The sequence below is a fragment of the Rhinopithecus roxellana genome, chromosome 14 (assembly GCF_007565055.1).
Source record: "Rhinopithecus roxellana isolate Shanxi Qingling chromosome 14, ASM756505v1, whole genome shotgun sequence".
Classification (NCBI taxonomy): Eukaryota; Metazoa; Chordata; class Mammalia; order Primates; family Cercopithecidae; genus Rhinopithecus; species Rhinopithecus roxellana.
In genome coordinates, this window is record NC_044562.1 from 60,294,679 (window position 1) to 60,306,278 (window position 11,600).

At 49.1% G+C, this 11,600-nt stretch overlaps 1 non-coding gene across 1 annotated transcript; it reads right to left on the bottom strand.

Annotated features, from left to right (window-relative positions):
* Positions 1–1,572: 1,572 nt before the first annotated feature.
* On the bottom strand, positions 1,573–1,676 carry LOC115893323. Its single transcript, XR_004053340.1, has one exon. It is a non-coding gene; the product is annotated as a U6 spliceosomal RNA (small nuclear RNA).
* Between the last annotated feature and the right edge of the window lie 9,924 nt (positions 1,677–11,600).

Here is an 11,600-nt window from a genome sequence, read left to right on the forward strand (position 1 = left end):
GGCACGGTGGCTCACGCCTGTAATCCCAGCACTTTGGGAGGCTGAGACGGGTGGATCATGAGGTCAGGAGATCAAGACCATCCTGGCTAATATGGTGAAACCCCGTCTCTACTAAAAATACAAAAAATTAGCCGGGCATGTTGGCGGGTGCCTGTAGTCCCAGCTACTCAGGAGGCTGAGGCGGGAGAATGGCGTGAACCCAGGAGGCGCACCTTGCAGTGAGCCGAGATTGCACCACTGCACTCCAGCCTGGGCAACAGAGCGAGACTCCATCTCAGAAAAAAAAAGTTAGTTAAAATATAAGAATTCAGAAAGATTTAAAGCAAAAGATGGAAAAATATATGAGCCAGAAAAAACTACAAGAAGAAATAAATTGTTCATTGTAGTACTCGGGAGACTTTAAAACACCTCTCTCATTAAATGATGAATCCATAGAAGAAACATCTGTTAGCATATCGATTTGAACGAAATAGTTACAAGCTCGACAGAATGGGTGTATATAGATGTAACACTGTGCCCAACAATGTGAAGGTACAGATCCTTTCCAAAGTTATAGGGAACACGAAAACAGCACACCTTGGTAAGGATACGGAGAAACCGGAACTTTCGCACATTGCTAGTGGGAATGCAAAGTAGTGGAGCCACTATGGACAATAGTATGCCAGTTCCTGAAAAGATTAAATCTAAAATTACCACGCAATCCAGCAATTCTGCTTCTGAGCATACACCCAAAAGAATTGAAAACAGGATCTCAAAGAGATATTTGCATATCCTTATTCACAGCAGCATTATTCAAATAGCCAAAAGGTGGAAACAACCCACGCTTTTACTGATAGATGAACAGATACATAAAATGTGGCATATACATACAATGGAATATTAGTCTCTGCCTTCAAATAGAAGGAAATGCTGACCCATGCTACAATGTGATGTATCTTGAGGACATGATGCTTAGTGAAACAAGTCAGTCACACAAAAGATAAATACTGTATGATTCTATTCATAAGAGGTTCCTAGAGCAGTTAGATTCATAAACACAGAAAGTAGAATGGTGGGTGCCAGGGGCTGGGGGTAGGGGAAACGGGAAGTTACTGTTTAATGGATACAGAGCTTTAGTTTTGCAAGGGGAAAAAGTTCTAGGGATCAGCTGCACAACAGTGTGAATGTACTTAATGCCATTGACCTATACACTTAAAAATGGTTAAGATGATAGGCCGGGCAGGGTGGCTCACACCTGTAATCTCAGCACTTCGGAAGGCTGAAGTGGGCGGATCACCTGAGGTCAGGAGTTCGACACCAGCCTGGCCAACATGACAAAACCCCGTCACTACTAAAAATACAAAAAAATTAACTGGGTGCAGTGGTGCACACCTGTAGTCCCAGTTACTCAGGAGGCTGAGGCATGAGAATCGCTTGAACCTGGGAGGTGGAGGTTGCAGTGAGCCAAGATCGTGCCACTGCACTCCAGCCTGGGCAACAGAGTGAGACTCTGTCTCAAAAAAAAGGTTATTTTTGTTATGTGCATTTTATAGTAAAAAAGTATAATGATATGTCAAAATATTATTATCTTTTAATTATATGGAATGCTTCAAAAATTTTGTGCTATCCTTGCCCAGGGGCCATGCTAGTCTTCACTGCATCATTCCAATTTTAGTACAGCGAGCAGGAAATGCTAGTTTGTTAAGCCCAATAAAGTAATTAAGTTGTGAAAAAAAAAATGGAGCTTTTATGAAAGTCACCATGTGCTGGGCTATCAGGGCAGCCTCCACACCGTTCACAGCATCAGTATTGGGCAGGCCACATTCTCTCACCAAGATGCAATCAAATCAGAAATCAATAATAAAAAGATAACCCAGGAGAAAAAAACAGAAGCATGTATTTCATAATGCACTAAAGAATAAATCATTATAGAAATGACAAAATATACGCAACTGAACTAAAATAAGGTGCCCATTCAATGAAACTTAAAATCATGGTTAAGAGAACATCAGTTAGTGACAGGGAAGAAATGTAGTAAAATTGTTTATGGAAAATAGAAAGAAGTCAACATTACCTAACACTGTAAGCAGCACAGTCCCAGTGGTGTAAACGGGTGCTTCGGTGTATGTTATACGGACAACAGATTGTAATAGACAAGATTGTAAACACACACACACACACACACACACGATGAGAAAATGAATACATACCAGCAACTGGCATTATAAATTGTGGCCAATTTTGGAAGGTGGGATTTACAAGTGATGTTTATGTACTTCTTCATGCTGTTTTCTAGATGAATTAATGTGAATTCGGTTATCAGAAAGGAAAACAATAAAGGAAACAAAGATAACAGCAGCAGAGGCTTGGAAAACACAAGCGCCCAGGGCCCACCTCTTGTTCTCTCCGTGCTGCTGCAGGACTGACGCTCCTCACATGAACACAATAAACCACAGGACACTGGGTGCCCAGGAAAAAACACCAGAGACCCCCCCCCCCCAATCCTGCCTTCCCGGGTGAGGGATGCCACCCGGCAGGACCCTGGGTAGGGGCAGCCTGGGTTATGTCCCTAGATTCACCGAGGCCAGTTCTGATCTGCCCGCAATGCCTCTCACCCTCCTTCCCCTATCCTCCCGCCCCTGTTCTCAGGCTCTTTGCTGGTTCTGGAGCCCCCAGCTGAAGCTGCCGGACCCCTGAGAACATCTCAGTACCCAGCGCCCTGGAGCCCGCTGAACCGAGGGGAAGAAGGCCATATCCAAAGCCCCTAAATGTGCCTGTTCACAAAAACAGAGCCTGAAGGAGTTGTAAACTCAGAGGCTGTTTGATGGAGAAGCAGGACAGGTGTAGTCATTTGGAAAGCAACCAACATACCTTCCATCCACACCCCAGCCCAGCCCTCCCAGATCCAGGGAAACGGCTCTTTACACGGGCTTGGGGACTCAGGGAGAAATGTAACTTGAAAAACCTGTTATGTTAGGAGATGATCTTGGAAAGGAGGACAAATCCCCAGCGACCCAGAGGATTTTCAGGGGCTGCTCTGGAGAGGAAGGAGGTTTCACTTCTCCCGGGGCCTGAATTCCTTGACCCCCTGCAGGGGTGAGGGCTACAGCTTTCAACGGCGCCCTGTCCCAGCTCTCCAGTAGGAGAGGACCAAAACCAGAGACAGTGTCCTCCCCTCCTGGGAGAAGGAGAAATGTGTGTGTGTGTGTGTAATACTAGTAATAAATATGAAATTTCATCAGTGTGTACTTACAAAAACCTAGATGGTACATATATTCCTATTTGTGTATATATTTTTTCATATGGAAAACCAAATGTCCCAGCACCATTACTGAATGTCAACCCTACTTGATCTGCAATGCCAGTATCAACTGCAATATATCAGGTTTCTAGATTTGCTCCTTTATGGCCTTAAGGGGACCACCATCCTATATGCTATCCCTTGTTCACTGAATTGTATGCCACATGATTGTGACAAAATATACAATATTCTTTTTTTTTTTTTTTTTTTTTTTTTTGAGACGAAGTCTCGCTCTGTCGCCCAGGCTGGAGTGCAGTGGCCGGTTCTCAGCTCACTGCAAGCTCCGCCTCCCGGGTTCACACCATTCTCCTGCCTCAGCCTCCCGAGTAGCTGGGACTACAGGCGCCCGCCACGTCGCCCGGCTAGTTTTTTGTATTTTTAGTAGAGACGGGGTTTCACCATGTTAGCCAGGATGGTCTCGATCTCCTAACCTCGTGATCCGCCCATCTCGGCCTCCCAAAGTGCTGGGATTACAGGCTTGAGCCACCGTGCCCGGCCTTACAATATTCTTTATTACAAATTCCATATAGCTGATTCTCACAGAATGCTTTCAGTTTTTGCTGAACTCTTGTATTCACAGCCAACCTATGGTTCCAATTGACAAGTTTAGTTTGGACACTAATGCTGGTTATTTGCTTTTAACAAGTAAAAGTGAAACAACAGACTTACATAGGAACTGCACTTGTTTGGCAATGACCCGAGGGACTTCTTTGTTGAACTGGGTAAGTTTCTGAACATTGGAAGAATTTTCCTCCATTTGCTTTGTGCTCATCACAATGGAATGGCTGTGGACATGATTGTGACTTTTTTTTTTTTTTTTTTTTTTTGAGACGGAGTCTCGCTCTGTCACCAGGGTGGAGTGCAGTGGCGTGATCTTGGCTCACTGCACCCTCTGCCTCCTGGGTTCAAGCAATTCTCCTGCCTCAGCCTCCTGAGTAGCTAGGATTACAGGTGCCCGCCACTATGCCCGGCTAATTTTTTGGTATTTTTAGTAGAGACAGGCTTTCACCATGATGGCCAGGCTGGTCTCAAACTCGTGACCTCAGGTGATCTGCCTGCCTCAGCCTCCCAAAGTGCTGGGATTACAGGTGTGAGCCACCGTGCCCAGCCAGATGTGACATTTACTTCATGTTTACCAAGCAGTCCTTCCACTCACTTTCACGCTATCACCCTCTTAAAATTAGATAAACAACAAAACAACAAGTCAAGCCCTGACTTGTAGCATCTGTCGATTTCCATGGTGTAAATACTCTCACCTTGGGCAATGTGATTTCACCCGACTTGGAGTCATAAGAGATGCACAATTGCACACACACAAAATAATTAGTTTTTGGTATTCCTTACCTTTGTATTTTAATGTAATGGCTTGTAACATTCCTGAATGTCTAACTCTCACTGTACAGCCAGTCCCAGCCCACAAGTGCCCCTTGCGTCCTGTTCCTGGTGCCTAGGCCCTTGCCATGCCAGCCAGTAGCAGAAGGCTTTGGGAGTTGGAGAGTGGGTAAGCATGGCCTGGAGGCCACCATGCAGCCGTGGATGTGCCCCATTGGTTGCATCCTGCCAGGCTCATCTTGGAGGTTACAGGGACCTTAACTCAGCCCAACTCACCCCAGAGGCCACTCCGCTCTTTATATAAATCATAGCCTTTTTCATTTCACTGCTAGGGAGTCCAAGTATTTTACCACCACAAATGGATGTTTTGGCAGGTGTAAAAATAGGGAAAATATAGAAATAAATGGGTGTGCAGTTTTACAGGCAATGGGAGAGAGCCCTTGTGGAGGAATAAAGGCCTGGCTCACAAGTTCACAAGCCTCGCCCATGTGACTATGCTCTGAACTGGGGCTAAAAACAACCGCAGCTCAAGAGGCGTCTGAGAGGAGAACTTCCCTGCACAGCATCGTGGGCTGCAAGATCCAGGTCGATGTGCTGACGGAAGGTTTTGATTTTGCAACTATCGAACGAGTTTAATGCTTAAAATCCATGGTTTAAGAGATTTTATTTGAAAGTTCTATTTTTAAAAGCATCCTGGTGTTTGTATTGAAACTGTCCCAAAGACGCTTTTCTTTAGAGCCATAATCCCTGGAAATGGAAAACCCACCAGAAGAACAGGAGCTTGCTCCTCTCCCTGGGCGCACGCTGGGCTGGAGAGTAGAATGAGGTCAGCTTTGCGGTGGGTCCAAGCCACACGGGGGATGGCTGCGAGTCCAAGCAACCAGCCAAGGCTCAGGGCTGCATTATGACTTTCAGGAGCCCTTCCTCCATAAAAAATATTAAAAATTCTATTTTACGATGGCATTGATATAAAGATGAATATATTAATATTGTATATTAAAATACTTATTTTGACCTAAAAGTTCATTTTTCTCTTCTGATTATGAAAGAAATGAAAACACTTCCGAGGGCTGTGAAAGCGCCGTGGGGGCTGGCGCCACGCCTGCTGAGCTTAATGGGTCTGGCCACGCGATGTGGCGGACACTCCCACACTGAGCGGCTGCAGCCTCGGGGCAGGATGGGCCAAGTAGCAAGGTCTTGGTTCAGGTGCATGGTTTGGGGTGAGTGGAGGCCATGCAGCCCAGTGGAATTGTTTAGGGCAGGAATGCCTGTCTGATTCTGCCCTCTCAAGTGTCCTCACTCACCCACAGCCCTTGCCGTGACACCCGTCAAAAAAGTGGTCACGCTGATCTCAAGTCACCAACCTGCCCTTTCTCAGCTGTGTGCTCATGCAGATGACAGAACACTCAAGCAGAAAAACCTCAGGGACAGGCAGCTGTCGCCCAGGCTGGAGTGCAGTGGCCGGTTCTCAGCTCACTGCAAGCTCCGCCTCCCGGGTTCACACCATTCTCCTGCCTCAGCCTCCCGAGTAGCTGGGACTACAGGCGCCCGCCACCTCGCCCGGCTAGTTTTTGTATTTTTTAGTAGAGACGGGGTTTCACCATGTTAGCCAAGATGGTCTCGATCTCCTGACCTCGTGATCCGCCCGTCTCGGCCTCCCAAAGTGCTGGGATTACAGGCTTGAGCCACCGCACCCGGCCCTCCATGAGGCTTTTCTTTCTTCCCTGTGGCTCCAACAAAACAGCAGAGGGACTTCCCCGACAGAGCAAATTTCAAGTCCTGACCAAGGTGCCAAGCCCTGGAACACTGCAGGGCAGCTGCAGCCAACACAGGTGGCCAGTGTCAGGCACATGGTCACAGAGGGCAACTTTGCCCAGGGTTTGAAAAACATTTTTGGAAGACCCCCAATTCTGAAGGGGTCTTAAATAGGTTCCTTGAAAGTGAAGTAGGAAAACTGGCAAATGCAATCTGTTCTCAAAGAGGCGCAGGCCACTGAAGGCTGCCTGCAAGGTGGTCCCATGTCCTTGCACCATGGGGAACCTCCCCAAAAGGTGGCTTCTATTCAAAAAGGAATGATGATACTCATTCCCCAGCTTGAAGAAGGACAAGTTAGGGGCCGGACAGGACTCCCCGGGCTAACGCTGAGCAGTGAGGCGGAAGACTGGAGACTTCAGAGGCCTTCCAGGGGTTGGGGAATAGGGGCAGGCAGGAACTGCACCCCAGGCTGGGGGCTCCTAAAGGTCATGTCTGCCAAGGCCTGAAGCCTACCTGGGGGCTGACATGTTGATGCAGTTGGTAGAAAGTGCAATGGGGGCGTGGAGATCTGGCCAGCTTGCATGCCTCCTGTGACGAGGAGCTCACCATCTACCAGATGAGGGGCTGTCCTGTCATCTTTGAACCCTGTTGGAATGGAGACTCCCTCCTTACACAGAGCCAAAGTCAGTCTCCCTTTGTCTCCCACCCATGGGTTCCAGCGCCACAAAGAACAGCCTGAACCCTCCCTCCACCCCAGATCTGTTATTTCAAGACAGGGGGCCATGTCCCTGCTCCAGCTTTTTCTTGTGCCAGCAAAATATTTCTAAATTTGAGAAGTACTCCCAAAGCGCCCTCCAGAAGTCTCGCACAATCACACCCCACATCTTCAACCACTCCAAATACTATCAATTTTTAAATGTTTGGCAATCGAAAGATGTGTGCCACTGTGATAGTAACCTACACTACATAGATCACAAATCAGAGCCAGGGTCCGCCTGGAGCGCACTGTGTGCTGTGTGCTGAGGGCTGCCCTTCACGCTTTCCACCTGGTGCTGCGCATATGCTCTGATAACAAGGTGAGGCCAGCACTCTTGGATCCAACCAAGCAGGTGGGAGAGGGAGGCCAGAGTCAGGCTACCTGCCTGAGCCAACAGCCAAGGCCAAGGGTGTGACAGTGCCTGTCCTGCTGGGAAGCGCAGGTAACTCCTCTTCCAGTCTGGATTCCCACATCTCTGCCACCTTCTCTCTTGACAGCAAAGTTAAACATTGGTTTCTCATGCTTTGTGATTATTTGATTGCCTATTTATTCTTTTCCTCTATCGTTCAATTAGACTGTTTTTCTTATTAAAAAGTCTGTCTCTAAACAGAGTTTAAAATATATTGCAAGTTTATCCCAATATGTTGTTTGTTTTTTACTTTTGCTTGGAATACAGAAAGTTTCACTTTTTAATGGAGCAAAGTGTCCATTTTTGGTTTTTTTGTTTTTTGTTTTTTTGCATTTGTGGATTCTGGAAATTGTGTCTTTTTAAGGAAGTTCTTCAGCCCAGAAAGTATTTAGCACTAGCATCCTAGGCTGGGCTGCAGGAGGGCGGGGTCCCTCTCACCCCAGGTCCCCTGGTCAGGGAGACAGAAGGGTCTGGGAGTTTCATGACTGCATGTCCACACCACAGGGTCCCCACATCAGAATCGGACACAGACACCGCCCAGTCCTCTCGGGAGTCTAGTCCTGTTGAGGGTCCCTCACTGCCTCACCTGAAGCCTCTCCCGCCTCCTCCTCCTTGGGATACCCCTCTGCCCATGGTGCAGGGGAAGCTGGCCCTAGGCACCCTCTCCCCACAGCCATCGGCCCCGCCTGTCCTCACCGGTTGGTCTGGCAGACGGTGGGCGGCCTGGGGAAGCATCTGCAGCAGCACCGCCAATTTCTTGCTGCTCAAGTCAGAAGGATTTTATGCACATTATGAAAATAAAACAAATGCTTCCCAGAACTGTCAGGGCCCATTAGCTCTAAAGAGTCACATGCCCAGCTTTGAAACCACAAATTTCTAGCAGGCGCCTCTCTCATCCCAATGCCACTACCTAGGAGGCCCAACCCCCTCCCAAGAGGCCAAGCCCCCGACCCACAGGCCTGAGCCCCCCACCCCACCAGAGGCTGAGGCCGAGACAAACTTGCCCATCCCTGAGGTTCGTCAGTCCTCAGGGGTGGGGCCTGGGCTCTGCTTTCCTCATGTGACCTCAGCTTAGACTGCTGTTTCCGTCCCTCACAGGAACATGCTAATAGCAAGCTATTCAAACGTGGCAGAGGCGTTTCTGAACATCACTGTGTCTTTATGGCACATTTCAGCCATTGGCTTCTCTGCCTAGGAGATGAGATGTGAGACCATCCACCAAGAGGGGGCCATGGGCAACTGGTCCTGAAGGGTCAGAGCTGAGCAGGAGACCCGAGGCCCTGCCAGCCAACCGCTGAGACGAGGGACAGTACACGCCGCCAGCACACCACACACCAACACTCACCAGGCACCCATGAGCCACATGTGCTCCCCGTGGCTAAGATGACCCATCAGTGGACAACAACCAAGGCTCAAAGGAGACATAAAAAGGAGCACCCCAAATCACACATCCACACCTGACAGGAAGGGGGTCCTGATCCCACACTCCGTGTTCTTCCACACCACCTCAAGAAGGGGCAAAATTTACCCTGCAGAGGTGTGGTTTGGCAGGGGAGAGGAATGAAGTCCAAAAGGTGAAAGAAGGCCTGAAGCTATGCCCACCACCCACAAAACTGGGCAGGGGAGGAGGGATCTAGCCATAACCCCCAGAAGGCCGGAGGTGGGACGGGCGGCCTGGCGGTCAGGGCCTGTGCTGTGGGCTCCGCGGGGCACTCACTGTGGTTCTTGCCTCAGCTACTTCCTGTTCAAGCTTGAACCCCACGTAGATCTGCCACTTACCTTTGATAGTAAACCCCTTTGTGCTTCAGAAACAATGCACATGACCCATGAACGAGACACAGAGGCCGGGGTGAAGGTGAGGCGCCGCTTCGGGCCAGGCTTTCCCAGTCAGTCTGTGTGAAGGGCCTCTTAACCCAGTTTGGGTTAAGACCTAGGAAACACCTTCAGAAGTAATAAGCGGAGGCTTCAGAATTTCCACTCTGGATTTTCTTTTATCTTTTTTTTTTTTTTTGAGACAGTCTCACTCTGTCACACAGGCTGGAGTGCAGTGTCATGATCTCGGCTCACTGTAACCTCCGCCTCCTGGGTTCAAGCAATTCTCCTTCCTCAGCCTCCCAAGTAGCTGGGATTACAGGCACGTGCCAAACACACCTGGCTAATTTTTGTATTTTTACTAGAGACGGGGTTACACCATGTTGGTCAGGCTGGTCTTGAACTCATGATCTCAGGTGATCCGCCCACCTCAGCCTCCCAAAGTGCTGGGATTACAGGCGTGCGCCACCGTGCCTGGCTAGAATTTCTTCAGATGAAAAACAGCTGGACAAACCTAAGGACAGATAGCCAGGGGCCAGAGGAGGGTGGGGAGTGCAGGCCAGCCTGGGGAGCAGAGCTGAGTGGGGTGGCTGCAGGACAAGTATGCTCCAGGAGAGGGAATGCAAAGCCCCCGGGGCCTCAACAGGGGTCAGCTGCCTCCCCACAGCTGTTTCCACAAAACCTCTCAGGAAAGACTGGAGAAAGTTTGAAGTGTCCCTTGCCGTGCGTGCGCACCTGAGAAAGACCCTTCTTCCCTATGGGCCCTGTCTCCTACTCCCTTCCCAGCTCCAGCGGATGTCCCCATGCCCTAAGGCTGACAGGCTTCTCACCTGCCCCTGAATGGTGTCTTCTGTCCCATAGGGGAGAAGGTTCCAACAGGAGTCATTGCTGGAAGGCACAGAACTCCTGCTGGAATCTTCTCCCCTATGGGACAGAAAACAGGGTGCAGGGGCAGGTGAGAAGCCTGTCAGCCTTAGGGCACTGGGGGAACCCTGTAGCTGGGAAGGAATAGGAGACCCCGACTCCTGGGGAGGGGCAGGAATGCAAGCTGGTTCCAGAGCTACAGCAAAGACCCAGGGACATGGTATCCACCTAAGACTGGGGTTAATCAAGCAACAGAGTATGCCCCCAACCCCCCCGCCGGCTGACAAGCACTGGGCAGCAAGAAACACTGGACTCACGCATGTGCGGCAGAACTACTCAGCACAACGGAGGAACAGCCTGCCTGAGCACACAGGACTTCATCTATGAATGCAGGATATTTTCATGTTGGGTAATCAAGGATAGCACATTACTAAGCCAAAGGAGAGAAAATGCGATCACCTTAATAGACAAGAACAATTCAACATCCATTCCTGCTAAAGGTTCTCTGTAACCAGGATCAGAAGAGTCTGTTTTCAATATGAGAAAAGAGCCGTCGCCATCATTCCTGGCAGCATCGGGCCAACTGTAAAATCACAAGGACTGTCCGTATTTGTCCAGCATCGCACTGGGGGAAGGAAGCTATAGCACAGTCAAAAGGCAAACTGGGAATAATATGAACTCAAAACACGAAGTGCTTCTAGAAATCCAGGAGGGAAAACCAAGAGTCCAACAGAGTAAAGGGCAAATGAGCTGCTGACCAGTCAGCTCACAGAACAGAAAAGCAAACAAGCAAATGGTCCTTAAACACATCAAGAGAGGCTACAACTCAGTCAAAATGCGAAAGCGCAAATGAAAACCACGCCGAGATCCTTTCTCGCCTGAGTAGCGGAAATCTCTACGTGTGGCCGTCTGCTGCTGGAAGGCTGCAGGGAAAAGGCACTTCCACATATTTTCTGGTGCAGGAACATGGAACCATTCCACAAACAGCATCTGGCAACACCCACCAATATGGTGACACACTGTGCTTTGACCCTGCAGTCTCACTTCTGGGTATCTCTCCACACATAAGAAATGATGGGGGAACAAAGCTATTCACGGCAGCATTGCTTTTAATGGTGGAAGATTAGAAACCATGCAACTGAGCACCAGGGAGCCAGCGGCAGAAGCCAGGCAGTCGCAGGGGGAGATCCACGCAGCCTGGAGAGAAGTGAGGACGGTGTCTAGGGTGGACACTCTGAGGTCCCCACAGACTGCATAAACCCGAAAAGCCAACGTTCAGAACAAGGTTCAGAACTATGACCTTTTGTGAAACTGTATGTTGGGGGGTTATAAAAGTAAATATTCATATCTGCTTGTACAAGAGTCTAATGCAAATGGCTGCCTACAGGGGC